The sequence below is a fragment of the Lemur catta genome, chromosome 17, assembly GCF_020740605.2.
Source record: "Lemur catta isolate mLemCat1 chromosome 17, mLemCat1.pri, whole genome shotgun sequence".
In the NCBI taxonomy this organism is placed as follows: Eukaryota; Metazoa; Chordata; class Mammalia; order Primates; family Lemuridae; genus Lemur; species Lemur catta.
The window spans coordinates 10,355,541-10,368,464 of record NC_059144.1 but is presented as its reverse complement, the minus strand read 5'-3'; the positions used below and the strand labels follow the sequence as shown (position 1 = coordinate 10,368,464).

General features: G+C 40.4%; 1 long non-coding RNA gene across 1 annotated transcript; it reads right to left on the bottom strand.

Moving 5' to 3' along the window:
* Positions 1-7,480: 7,480 nt before the first annotated feature.
* On the bottom strand, positions 7,481-11,796 carry LOC123622145. The gene is made up of 3 exons (XR_006729423.1): positions 11,515-11,796; positions 8,277-8,447; positions 7,481-7,686 (listed from the first exon to the last, which is right to left on the bottom strand). It is a non-coding gene; the product is annotated as an uncharacterized LOC123622145 (long non-coding RNA).
* Between the last annotated feature and the right edge of the window lie 1,128 nt (positions 11,797-12,924).

Genomic DNA, 12,924 nt, shown 5'->3' with positions numbered 1-12,924 from the left:
GCCTTTATCAAAAAGTTGCAAAACAACAAATGCTGGAAATGATGTGGAGAGATAGGGACACTCTTACACTGCTGGTGGGACTGCAAATTAGTACAACCCCCGTGGAAAGTAATTTGGAGATATCTCAAAGAGCTAAACATAGAAATACCATTTGACCCAACAATCCCACTACTAGGCATCTACCCAAAGAAAAAAAGACATTCTATAAAAAAAGACATCTGCACTCAAATGTTTATGGCAGCACAACTCATAATTGCAAAGATGTGGAAACAACCCAAGTGCCCATCAATACATGAGTGGATGAATAAAATGTGGTATATGTATATCCCAGGATACCACTCAACTGCAAAAAACAATGGTGATCTAGCACCTCTTATATTATCCTGGGTGGAGCTAGAGCCCACGCTTCGAAGTAAAGTATCACAAGAATGGAAAAACAAGCACCACATGTACTCGTCATCAAATTGGTACTAACTGCTCAACACTAAGTTGCTCACATGGAGTAATATTCACTGGTTGCTGGTCAGGTGGGAGGGGGGTGATAGGGTGGGTAAACACACAAGTAATGGATGCAGTGAGCGCTGTATGGGGGAAGGGCAAGCTTGGGGGAGGCAAAAGCATTATATGTAACCATAATGTTTGTACTCCCATAATATTCTGAAACAAAATAAATAAATATTCATTATAGTGTGAAAAAAATAGATAAAACCAATACAAGTGAATTCTTAAAATCTCTTAAAAAATGAGAATACAAAGAGTATAATGATTTCTTATGCAAGGCATTAATCTCCAGTGCCATGAAGGAAATAATATGTTTGACTACACAAGACTGAGCATTCTTGTATGCTGTTTATTTAAATTTGAAATGAAACAAAACTATATATTTATTTGTAACATATATAATTAAATAAAAAGTCTCAAAATGATATAAAGCAAACTTAACAGAAAGTACTTCTGGGAAAAGGAGGGGGAGAGTATAAAAATAATTTTTACTATTTTTGTGATGTATTTCTCTGAATGATTTGAGCTTTAATTTGAATGCACTACTTTATTACTTGGAGTTCTTAAAAGTGTAAAAAATACATGATAAAAATAGACTTATTTGCAAAGTGACAGATAATGAACTGCCTAATTCATATTTTTCATTTTTCATTGATTTATTCTGCACATATTAGTTGAACACATACCACAGGCCGGGCATTATTTTAGGCATTAAGAATTCAGTCATAGGCTGGGCGCAGTGGCTCATACCTATATCCTAGCACTCTGGGAGGCTGAGGCGGGAGGATTGCTTGAGCTCAGGAGTTTGAGACCAGCCTGAGTAAGAGCAAGACCCTATCCCTACAAAAAATAGAAAAATTAGCTAGGCATGGTGATGCACACCTGCAGTCCTAGCTACTTGGGAGGCTGAGGCAGGAGGATTGCTTGAGCCCAAGAGTTTGAGGTTGCAGTGAGCTATGATGACGCCATTGCACTCTACGCAGGCAACAGAGTTAGACATTGTCTCAGAAAGAAAGAAAGAAAGATCTTTAATTATCTCCTGGAAAGCCAGCATGCCTCTTATTTCCCAAGGCTTGTAAATAATAAGTAATATTTTCATATTAAAAATTATTAAAATATTAATGTTATGAACAATAAAATATTAATGAATACTGGTAATGGTTGTGATTACTTGCATTGAGTGCTTCTAGGGGCCAGGGCCTGTTCTCAGTGCATCACCTCATTTAATGCTCTGGAATCCCTTGGCCAGTTCCCCACCTCCGTCCTTCCTGAGCCATCAGCACACTCAACACAGAGATCACCCCTTCCCACTTCATGAAGCACATTCTTTCCCGGGCTTCTGGGACAGCACTTTCTTGGCTTTTCCTAAGTTGCCTTGATTGGTTCTTCCCACCTTCCTAATTTTCTGAACGTTGAATAGTCTTCTTGTCTTAGTCCATGTAGGCCACTTTAACAAAGTACCACAGCCTGGGTGGCTTAAACAACAGAAATTTATGTCTCCCAGTTTTGGAGTCTGGCAGAGCAAGATCAGGGTGCCAGCATGGTCAGGTTCTGGTGAGGGTCCTCTTCCAGGTTGCAGACCGCTGATTTCATGTATCCTCACATGGAAGAAAGAGAGCTAGAGAGCTCTCTCAGGTCTCTCTTCTAAGGGCACTAACTCCATTCATGAGAGCTCCACCCTCATGACCTAATCACCTCTCAAAGTCCCCACCCCCTAATTCCAACACAATGGGGATTAGGATTTCAACATGGGAATTCTGAGAAGATACAAACACTCAGTCTATTGTGCACTGGATCAGCCCCAGTCTCCTCATTCTTCTCATCACTTCCAAGATTATCTCAGCTAGTCCTGGGCTTTAAATACCAAATACAAACTGACAATTGCTGAATTCTTACCTCCAACCCAGAGCTCTCCCTGCTTGGATGTCCAACAGGCACTTCAAACCATGCATATCAAACTGAACTTTTGAATTCTTTCCAAACCTGCACTCTCCAGTGCTCCCCAGCTTAGCCCATGCACCCCCAGCAGCCAGGCCAAAGCTCTTGTGGGTGGCCATCCTTAACCATTCATTCTCTGGGTCTGTCTCTGCTCCCCCCCCCCCCCACACACACACACGGACATTCATTCCAGCAGCAAATTCAGCTGGCTCTACTTTAATTTTACCCCTTTTCCCACCTCCATCATTAGCACCTGGCCTAAGCCACCTCCATCCCTCACTTGGGGTCCTGCATTGTCCCTGAGAGACCTCTCCTGTCACTGCCCTTGCCCTCTGCCTCCATCTTGTCATAATCTATCTTTGACTCAGCAGCCAGAGGGATTCCCCTGAAACATTTCCATGCTTGTCCTTCTCTGCTCACCTTGGAGCCCCAGGGAGTCCCCATCTACCTTGAAGTAGCATTCAGCATCCCTGCTGACCCACCCTGCCCTGACCTCCTCTTCTCCTCCCCTCCCCGTGGCCCAGCCACCTGGGCCTCCCCCTTGGGGCCCTGGCACTCCGTGTGCACACGGCCTGGGCCGCAGTCCACCCGGACGTTGGCTTAGCTCACTCCTCTGCTTCTACCAGGTCTCTGCCCACATGTCACTTCCCCAAGGGCCTTTCCTGACCGTCCATACAACATCGCACCCTCCACCCCTCTGTCCTACCTCACCTGTATTATTAGTGTCCATGGCTTCTATCACTCCCTAATATATGATACAATTATTTGTTTAATTTTTAGGATCTGTCCTCTACCACCCTTCCTAGAACATAAGCTCCATGAAGTCAAGGACTTTGCTTTGTTGACATCCCTGGCCTCACTGTCTTGAGCGCTGCCCTACACATGGCTGTGCTCAGCAAACAGTGCTCAGTGACGCCAGAGCAGCGCTAGGGGGCAGTGGCGTGCAGGGGCGGGGCGGGGAGTGCACGCCCCGCTGGGCAGAAAATAAGCAGACGTGTAGTCAGGAGAGGACTTGAGAACAACGGTAACACCCACTGGAAGTTCATCTCCTTTTTTATTCTTCTAATACCGTGAGCCAGAGATTCTAAACAACATCATGATAAAATGCTCCTTCCCAAACGTTGGACTGTGTTCAAACTAATTGCTGTAGTTCCCGCTGCATTTTAGTGATACACAAGCAAGCTTCACGTTGGCATGTTTTCATTCCTCCTTTAATAAACGTCGTATTCTACATGGAAATTCGTTTGGAGAATTCCCAGTAATGGAGTTGGCCTCTGACACACGCAGAGTCAGCGACACAATCATCCGGAGAGTGACTTCATAGCGATTCCGGATCCTTCTTGGCGCTCAGTGTGTCCCCAGTGCCTGCGTGTAGCCGAGATAAACAAGGGCCGCGATAGCGGGGTGATTGCGAAGACCAAGACACAGAACTGGAGTCCCTTCAATTCTGTGTGACCACTTGGAGGTTTTTTTTTTTTAAATTGAAAACAGTGAAATTGAATGCAAAGTGCAAGGCATACTCATTTTGTTTGGTAAGTGAAAATTTTAGTTCATCTATGTAAAATATTTCACCAAATTTGAATAAAACCTTTAAAACTGAATTTTAATTCTTCTTTTCAAATTGTTAATTGTTTGAAAATTAAAGGACAAATGCAGTGATTCATGATTTTTAAAAATTACTATACGGTTAATATTGAATTATTTTGTCATGTAGAGGAGGGGGTGTTAAATCGATTTCTGGGCGTCAAATAGGTATACCTGCTGCTGGGAAGTAGGTGTTATCATATTATCAGCATTTTACAGATGAGGAAACTGAGGCACAATGGGCTTGTGTAGCCTTCCCCAAGCAGCAGAGCTAGGAAGTGGTCGAGCAAAGATTCAAAGCCAAGTAGTCTGTAGTCATCATTCCTCCTTGAGGTGCATAAGCTTCCATTTGGACCTGCAGTTGACTGAAAGCTAGGGCAGTCATGCTTTCTTATAGCTAAGTGTTATTTGTTGTGCTAACTCACACATACTTAACAGAATTAAATTCTTCAAACCTATGGACCAGTGATTCCACTCTGAGTCTGTATCCAAGAGAAAGAGTCCATGTCTGAAAAAGAAACATGTACAAGAGTGTTCATAGCGCAGAAGCTAGACACAAAATGGTACATACAGTGTGGCTCCATTCTTGTGTGTCCAACACAGAAAAACCTAATGGCTGGAGATGGAGGTCAGAATGGTGGTTGCCAGTGAGGTTATTGACTGGGAGGGGGAAATAGAAAACCTTCTGGGGTGCTAGTAAGGTTCTGAATCTTGTTTTGGGTGCTGGTTATATGGGTGCATACACACAGAAAGTTTTATTGGACTATTGGACTATATACTCTTAAGTGCATTTTAGGCATTTTATGTATGTTATATCCCGATAGAAAAAGTAAAGAACAAAATGAAAGAATCTCTCCAGGTATTGCAAAGGAGAAACAACTAGACCAAGAAAAGTTGCCATTTCAGGTGCTTCTCTTGTACCTGGGCTTGGTGTACCATCTAAGTAACTCTGTGTCGAACAGCTCTGGGCCGGCCTGGGCCTGTTTGCAACCTCCTGGAAGGATGCTGGGCTGGGGTGGGTGCCCAGGCAGGTAGTTCAAGTGCTTCTGAGCTGGGCAACTGCACAAGGGGACAGGAGGTGCAGTGTGATATGGAGTTAGCACAAAGGCCAAAGCGATTACAACATGACACTTAAACAGCATGTCCTATTGCTGCAAAGAGTCACAACTCATCTTCCTGTTCTGCTCTCAGAATACTGGTATATTTCATTTTTCTTGCCCCAACCTGAGCATATACCACTTAAAATGCCTTTCTAGGAGAATTTCTCTAGCAATCGTAGTAAAATTTCCTACCTACACTTTTGACATTTCTCTCATTTCCTCTAAAAATATGAAATGATTTCGAACAGAGAGACACATTTCTAACTGCAGAAATAAGGTTTTACTCAAATATTCCCATCGCCCTGTACTCTACACAGATTCACATTCTTACCCAACATTCTGCTTCTCCCAGGATCTAGACAGCCACCAGCACGTGGTGACTGGACAATGAACACTTGGAGATAAGCAGTTTTCAGTTGTTGGCATTGCTTTGGCACTTTTCTAAAACATTTAGGATGTAATTCCAAAGTAATACAGCAAGTCATTCATGCAAGTAATTCCATGGGAAGTTTGAACAGTCATGTTAGTTAGTTTTAAGTTCTCACATAAATAAGTCTACCAGATTTTTAACTTTTTCTCTGACTCTCTGGAGCTCACACTGACAAACCTAAGAGCTCTACACCCTCCTGACCCAAATGTCAACAAGTCCCCTGCATCATGCAAGTGCTCCAGAAATCTCTGCCAGCTAGTCCCTGGTGGCAAACCTGGCTCACCCCACTGCAGATGGGAATCACTTCAAGCCACACAGGAGGGAAAACAAAGACTCAAGATTTTTCTATTCATTGTGGAGCAACCATGCTTAGAGGTTAATAAACGTAAAGGGATGAGAAAATTGGGAACACGATAAAGGCATAGGGCTATTTCTCAATACACAGAGCCATTTAATTAGTCACTCAACTACAATTGCCCAAGGACTGAGAAACTGCTACAGTCTGAAGCTCTGGCTCATATATGAAGTAGATTTTCCCCTCCAACTCCACCATCTAAGGAAAATCCAGTCATTTCACAACTAGGTCCAGTGGAAGGTTTGGAGCAGGGCTACCCGTGGGAAACAGCCTATTCCATTTTCTTGGAAACCCCCTGGTGCGTTCTTATCCTGGTAAAAGATGTTGATTATTGTAAAAGAAGACATTTTACAGCTTAAAAGGCAATGTTCCCCAGAGCACAGGCACTGCAGTAATTTGACAGAGGTCTCACGCTGTCACAATTAGCATGACTGAGTGATTTTCCAATTTGCGGAATGCCTTGGGAAGTTAAAAAAAGAAAACCCAAAACCACCCCCAAGCATACCACTCAGAAAAAATTACAAGGAGCGCTACTCCCATACCTGCCTCCCTCTCAGGTCTCAGGTGGCTTGAGCCTGGTCTCAGGCTCCCAGCACCAAGCCACTGGGCAAGGTGCAGGCCCGGGCAAAAGAGCCTGCTCTTCTGCCCTCTAGTGGTGGGCACAGGTCAGCGCAGAAGCCCCTTTGGGTACAACCCCAGGGGTTCCCTGGTAGCTTGCATGGACTTGCACAAGCCTCCTTGCTGTATCCCCAGTGCCTGGCAGAGAGCCTGGAGCAGAGTATGTGCTCAACAAATATTTACTGAATTAAATTTAAAATTCAAGTGTTTGATGTGTTAACTAAAAAAAAATTAATTAGCAAGGTTTATGCTTTGGAAAAAGGAGAGCTTTCTTTCTCAAAGGTAGCAACTTGCCGGGCGGCCATTCCAACAGGTTGGGAAGCAGAGCCCCAGCCAGAAGCCAGGCACACGTGCTTCAAAGAAGAGACAAAAGGCAACAGGATTTTACACTGAGTGAAGTGGTCAAATATACATATTTAATAAGCTACAGGAGTAGTCATGAATATTTATGAAGAAAAATATATGAATATGTAATTGTGCTTTATCTCTCCCATCCTGTCATGGTTGGGAACTCAGTTTTTAGGTGTTTCTGGGGTCTTCTTGGCCGAGAAGGGTCCATTCAGTTAGTAGAGGGCTTAGGATTTTATTTTTAGTTCACATTCCCCCGCTTTTGGCCAAGGTATGCCAGAAGCAGTATCGATGGCCAAACTTTATTTTGTTCCATCATTGGAGGGGTAGAATGGCTGTTTGTCCTAAGTCCATCTAGGCCCTTAGTGGGACCCTTATGGCCCAGGAGAGGTTTAGAGCCATAAAAGCTTACAGCCAATTAAACGTTTAGGCCAGACGGGAATGGGGTAGACAGGCACTCATTAATCCCTTAAAACCTGTTAAGCAAGATAGCTGAAAGCCAAAGCAAGGTTATAAAATTAACTTATCTATAAGTATCGAGCTACTGTAGTCTACGTTTTAGTTACAGACTTGTAGCAATTAGTTATATAAACATATGCATTTTTTTTAAAGCACATTCTGTCCCTTAAATTGGCCCTTACAATCTCACATGCATCCCTCTTCCGCCACAGTTCCTGGACGGAGAGGGAGGGAGGTTCCTGTATAGTAATGCAGCATTGACAGTGGAAAACCAACCGGTCCCAGTGAGATTTTTGATAAGGAAGATTTGTAGGCTTCATTGAATCATCTCTAGTCTTCAGGATAGTATGACTCTGGTTTTCTCGGAAGTAAAAAAAGAGATAAATAACATTAATAAGTTGACAATTTAAGAAGAAGAATTTGGGTATCAAAATGGAAAAAGGAATCTATTCCACTAGGGAATCAAATAAAAACATCATGAAGAAAATTATAATGTCTTTTTTTTTACAGTCAGGAAATAACCAGAATTTAGTCCAAACTTTGGACAAATACTAAAAACTTAAAAATACATGGACAAGGCTAGGATTTATAAATGGGCCTTTTCTTTTTTTCTAAGGCAAAATTTTCTCTCTCTAGTTTCTCATTTTTATTAAACACAAATCACAGTAGGACCAACTTACAGTGTTACTATACTTACTTTGATTATTTGCATAAAGTATAGTAAGAATAGTGATTGGCCATAGGCTTTCTTTTTTAAAATTGGCTTTGCTGAACCCCCATCCCCCCTTTTTAAGGAATTTCAGGTTACTTAAAGGTCTCTGGAGCCAAGACAAGGATGTAACTGCCTGCAGATAGCTGTATGAATTAGGAAATTCCTCCTCTTTGAGGTCCCAGAATGACTTGAGATTTCTGGACCTGTTAGAAAGTGACATTCTCTGCTTACCACAGATCTGGAAATGTTATAGATGAGGTATCAGGTCAGTATTTTTTTTCCAGAGGGCTTTTATTGGCCTTATAAAGTCAACCTGATTCCTCAAAGCAGTCTGGACTACATTTGAAAATATCCCATTCCAGTCAAACCCTTGGTAAAACAACCAGTATCTCTAATTCTCTCCTGTTATAAAAGAAAAACAGATTCTTATTGAACTTATACAAATAAATTATATTGCCATAAAGTAATATTTATGAATAGTCTCTAAATTTTGGAGACTTCAAGTAAAGAGAAAAAGAAATTTTTCAAATTGTTTACAAAATATGCTTTATCAAGTTGTAAGTTATAAATAGCTCAAAAGAAGGAAAAAAGTTTTTTTGGCTTCTGGAAAACAAAACATAAAAGAATTAGCAATGTTTTAAACAAATGGTTAAAAAAAGTTAGTTCAGTCCCATGTAATTAATTCTTGTTTTGCTTGAGGTTGGATCAGCAATCCTCATGAATGCATCAGTTTTTTGTTCTCTTTTGTTTTTTAAAGCAAGCCAGTTTCTTTAAAGTCCAAAGGACATCAAGCTGAGGTGTCTAGATGTTAAACTCGAAGTATCTTCTGTTAAAGTGGAAGTAGCTTTCATACAGAAAAACAAATGTTAATATGTGGAACAATTTATCCTGCAGATTGTATGTCACAAGGTGTGTTGGTAGGACCTTAGAAAAAAAAGGTGGTGGCAATTTCATTGAGTCCAAGTCAGAAAAATGGAAGAAGAGTTTGAAAACATTATTCTTTCTGGGAAAGAATTCAGGATTCAGTGTAAACTATATGATCTCTAAAATTAATAAAAAACTACTTTTTGAGAAGAATTAAAGTAAAATAATAATTGTCTGTGGATGACAAAAAGTCTTAGAATAGCCATGGTTAAAAAGACAATTGACAAAGAAAATGTGGTTATTTTTGTGGCATGTAATAATTTAACATAATAACCTAATTATTATTGATAACATATTAAAGTATATCAGAATTGTAGGAATCTCATAAAGTTTTGGAACACATATTAATAATGTGTTTATATAAATATAACCCAAAGAAAGTTAAACATCATTTCATATTTGACAATGCTTCCTACATAGTTTTAACATACCTAAGAAGTCAAATGTGTTTCTCTTAGATTTTCAGTGACCCTAATATTTGGGAAGCTAGTTTGAGGTTAAAAAGACAATTTAAAAATTTTGATTTTCGAAAGTTTGTCAAATATCAAAGCTTTAAAACACTTTTTGTAAAATAGGGTTACAGTTTACTATAAAACAGCTATTTATTTAACCGAAGTGATAATTTAAAATATTTTGAGAAGCAAAAATTTTTTTTCAAAAAAGATATCCAATTTCTTTCATGTTTTATATATATAATTGTTTCGCTTATATCTAGTAGCTTTAATTACATACATTAATTTTAATTCTCAGTAACCCTTATTTTTGATGAAAAATCAAGGAAGTCAAAGTAACTTTGAGCTGGTATCAGTTCCCAATTTTCATTAGCGTATCTAAATAGCTTTAGTTTTCTATCTCATATAAAAATACATTGTTAAAGTACATAAACCTAAACTTACGTCCGACAATTAATGTTTTAGTATTCTGACTTACCTAGACCTTTTATGATCATCTTCTTTAATTTAACATAATATGACTTTAAGATTTTAAATTACTAAAAAGAATTTTGAAATTATGGTGTTACTGAAAGCTCAGCACTTGTCCTTGAGGCCACATCAGAAGAACCAGAACAAGTGGTTTGAGAAGCAAAGCAAAGTTTATTATTTTATCAGCAAAGGAGAAAAATGGTAGACTATCATCTCAAAATCCAAATTTCCTGTACAAAGGCAGAAACACAAAGCTTTTTTTATTGTTTAAATGTACATATTTATTTATTTATAAATAATACATGGAACAGTCCAAATTTAAAAGGTACATAAAGTTCAATCATGAAAACTCTTCCTTCTTCCTTTCTACTTTCCCTACTCCCTTGGCTACCAACAATGCCAGTTTCTTGTGAAACACAGAGCTTTTAAAGGGAGGGGTAATGATTCTAAGGGGCCCATCTCTGCCAAAGACAAAGCCTGTGACCTCCGCCCACCTGGGAGACCCACCCAGACCTCTGCTGGCCAGGCCTGGGACTGGGAGAGAGGACAGTTCAGCTGAGCTATCTCCTGTAACACAAAGAACAAAAGACATTTCTCTGCCCCACAGGGCCACCTGCCCAAGGCAGGGATGCAGGCCTCAGTTCCCAGGGAGAGTGGGGGAAGTTTTAAAGAGACAGAAAACATTTTTGCCATTTTTTTCCAGGCCATTCCTTCTGTTACATACAATAACACAGATATATTATCTCCAATGTCTTCTTCAGTCCCCTTAGGTCTTAAGTAGCCACATGGCATCCAAAATGACTAGAAGGGCAGAGCCTATGTCCTCAATTTACATTACCAGGTGTAACGTTGAGAACCTAAGACAAGACACCTTGTGGATCCTGACCCTTTAAGAATAGCCAGGAGGCAAAGCTGGGGAAGGGAAATGGAGGCCCCATCAGGCTGGGTTGAGCACAGGTCTCCAGGCCTCACCATGGCCACCTATCCGGACACCAGAATCTAGAGGTGCAAAACGAAAAATATAAGTTTGTCATTGAGAATGGAACAAGTAAAAAATATATACAGATTTTCACATGTCTGAGCCCTTTATATGCAAAAAGCCTCATGTGTCTTTCATAGGTAGAAGAAGACAGGAAATTAAAGGTCTTTTATGGCTTGAGAAGCAGAAAATCAGGTTTGGGGGTGGGGGGAGAGGAAAAGTCCTGAATAGTTAACAAAAAGTGGTCTTGTTATGCAAATGAAGCCTTGTGAGTAACAGCCCTCAGATTGAATAGATGGCAAATGTTTCTTTTCAGGCCTTTGAAACTGGGGACTCTTAATTTTTTTTTTTTTTTTTTTTTTTTTTTGAGACCAGAAAAAGATAGTTCTGGCTGCATATATATATAAGACAGTTTACAGCAATCATTTTAAAATACGTTAAACAAATATACCTTGGGGCAAAACATTTCCGATCTCTTTAGTCTATTTTGAAGCTAAAAATTGTACATATTAAAAGCTAAACTGATAGTTTTGGAGAAATTTGGGTTAGAGGTTGTTAGAGATAGACAAAAGAATAAGAGGAAAAAAACTGGAATTGGGATAAGGAGGAAAAGAAAACAAAATTTAAACATATTGTCTCATACCTTCCTTAGTCAATCTTTTTTTAGTTCTGTGAATAAATCAGTTTCGTTAGGCAGCTGTGTCCCGTTCCAGGAGCTGGTATCATAAAGGAGTTTTTTTTAACAAAAGAAAAAAACAAATGTCAATATTTAGAGCAATTTTTTTTATAAAACTAGTTACGAAGAAAAAACAATTGTTTAGGAGCAGAGATGGAAGTAGAGGTAAGAAGGAAGGAAACCTCTAAATATGTCCCAAGTGCCAATTTTTTGGAGGCTCTTTTAACTTAAAAATCACCCTCTTTAAGGGAGGCTATGAAAGACTTTTGATCCCATTTGGAAAACGTGAAACACCAATTATAGCATGATCTTCATTGCTTTGGAATGTTGGATAGCCTCTTTGTTTCAACTGAGTGCACAGATAAACTAGAGGTCTCCTAAGATTTTACTGTGTACAGCAAAGCTTTAAATCATTTTAGGTTGGATTTCAAACATTTACAAGAATTTTTTTATAGTTTTTTAAGCATGTTAGTCACTAGTGTCTCTGATGGTGGTGGATCAAAGCCCATTTCCTTAGAATTAAGGTTTTTATAACTGCACTTACCTCTATGAGAGTGTCCAAGTGCCAAAACATGAGCATCCTCATAAACCCTTATGGGACCAGCTGGAGTCCAGCTAGGTCCCCCCACCCCCTGGCAGCTGGAATGGAGGGAATTAGGGAAACTGGAGTAGCCTCCCCAACCGGGGTTAAGAAAAACATTCCCTCTGGGTCCAGAACGGAGGGAGTCCAAACCGGGGAGAAATGAAGGGAAGGGGTGGAGAGAAATAAAGGCTCTAAGATCTTCATCCTAGAAGCAGGAGATCTCGGATCCGTGGGAGCGTACTGGAGTTTCTCCCATTGAGGTCAGGGAACAACTGAGCTATCAGTGGGCTCAAACAGACGTCATGTGTTGACCTTCAATCATACTGGGGGACCTGGGGGTCACCCTGGTTCCCTTAGCGGTCACCATTTGTTAACTAAAAAAATATTAATGAGCAAGGTTTATACTTTGGTAAAAGAAGAGCTTTATTTCTCATAAAGGGTGACAGCCTGCTGGGTGGCCCCAGCCGTAAGCCAGGCACAAAAAGATGTTAGGTTTGCTCCTGGTGGAAACCCCAAAATTAACAGGAGTCTGGAGAGTTCAAGGTTATAAATCTAACTTCGACCATAGACAGCTGCAGCAACGCCGGCATTCCTAACCCCCCTGATAAGGACAAAGCTACCCTCCTCCCCTATCTCTGCAGGTATTACTCACTCCCCCCAGAAAAACCCTCTATAAAACCCAAGACTTTCTCCTCCCTTGGGGGGTAGATGCTTTTTCACCTCCACCCATCTGCACCCAGATGCTCAAAATAAACAGCATTTTGCTACACATGAGGCTCCGTGTGTCTCTCTCT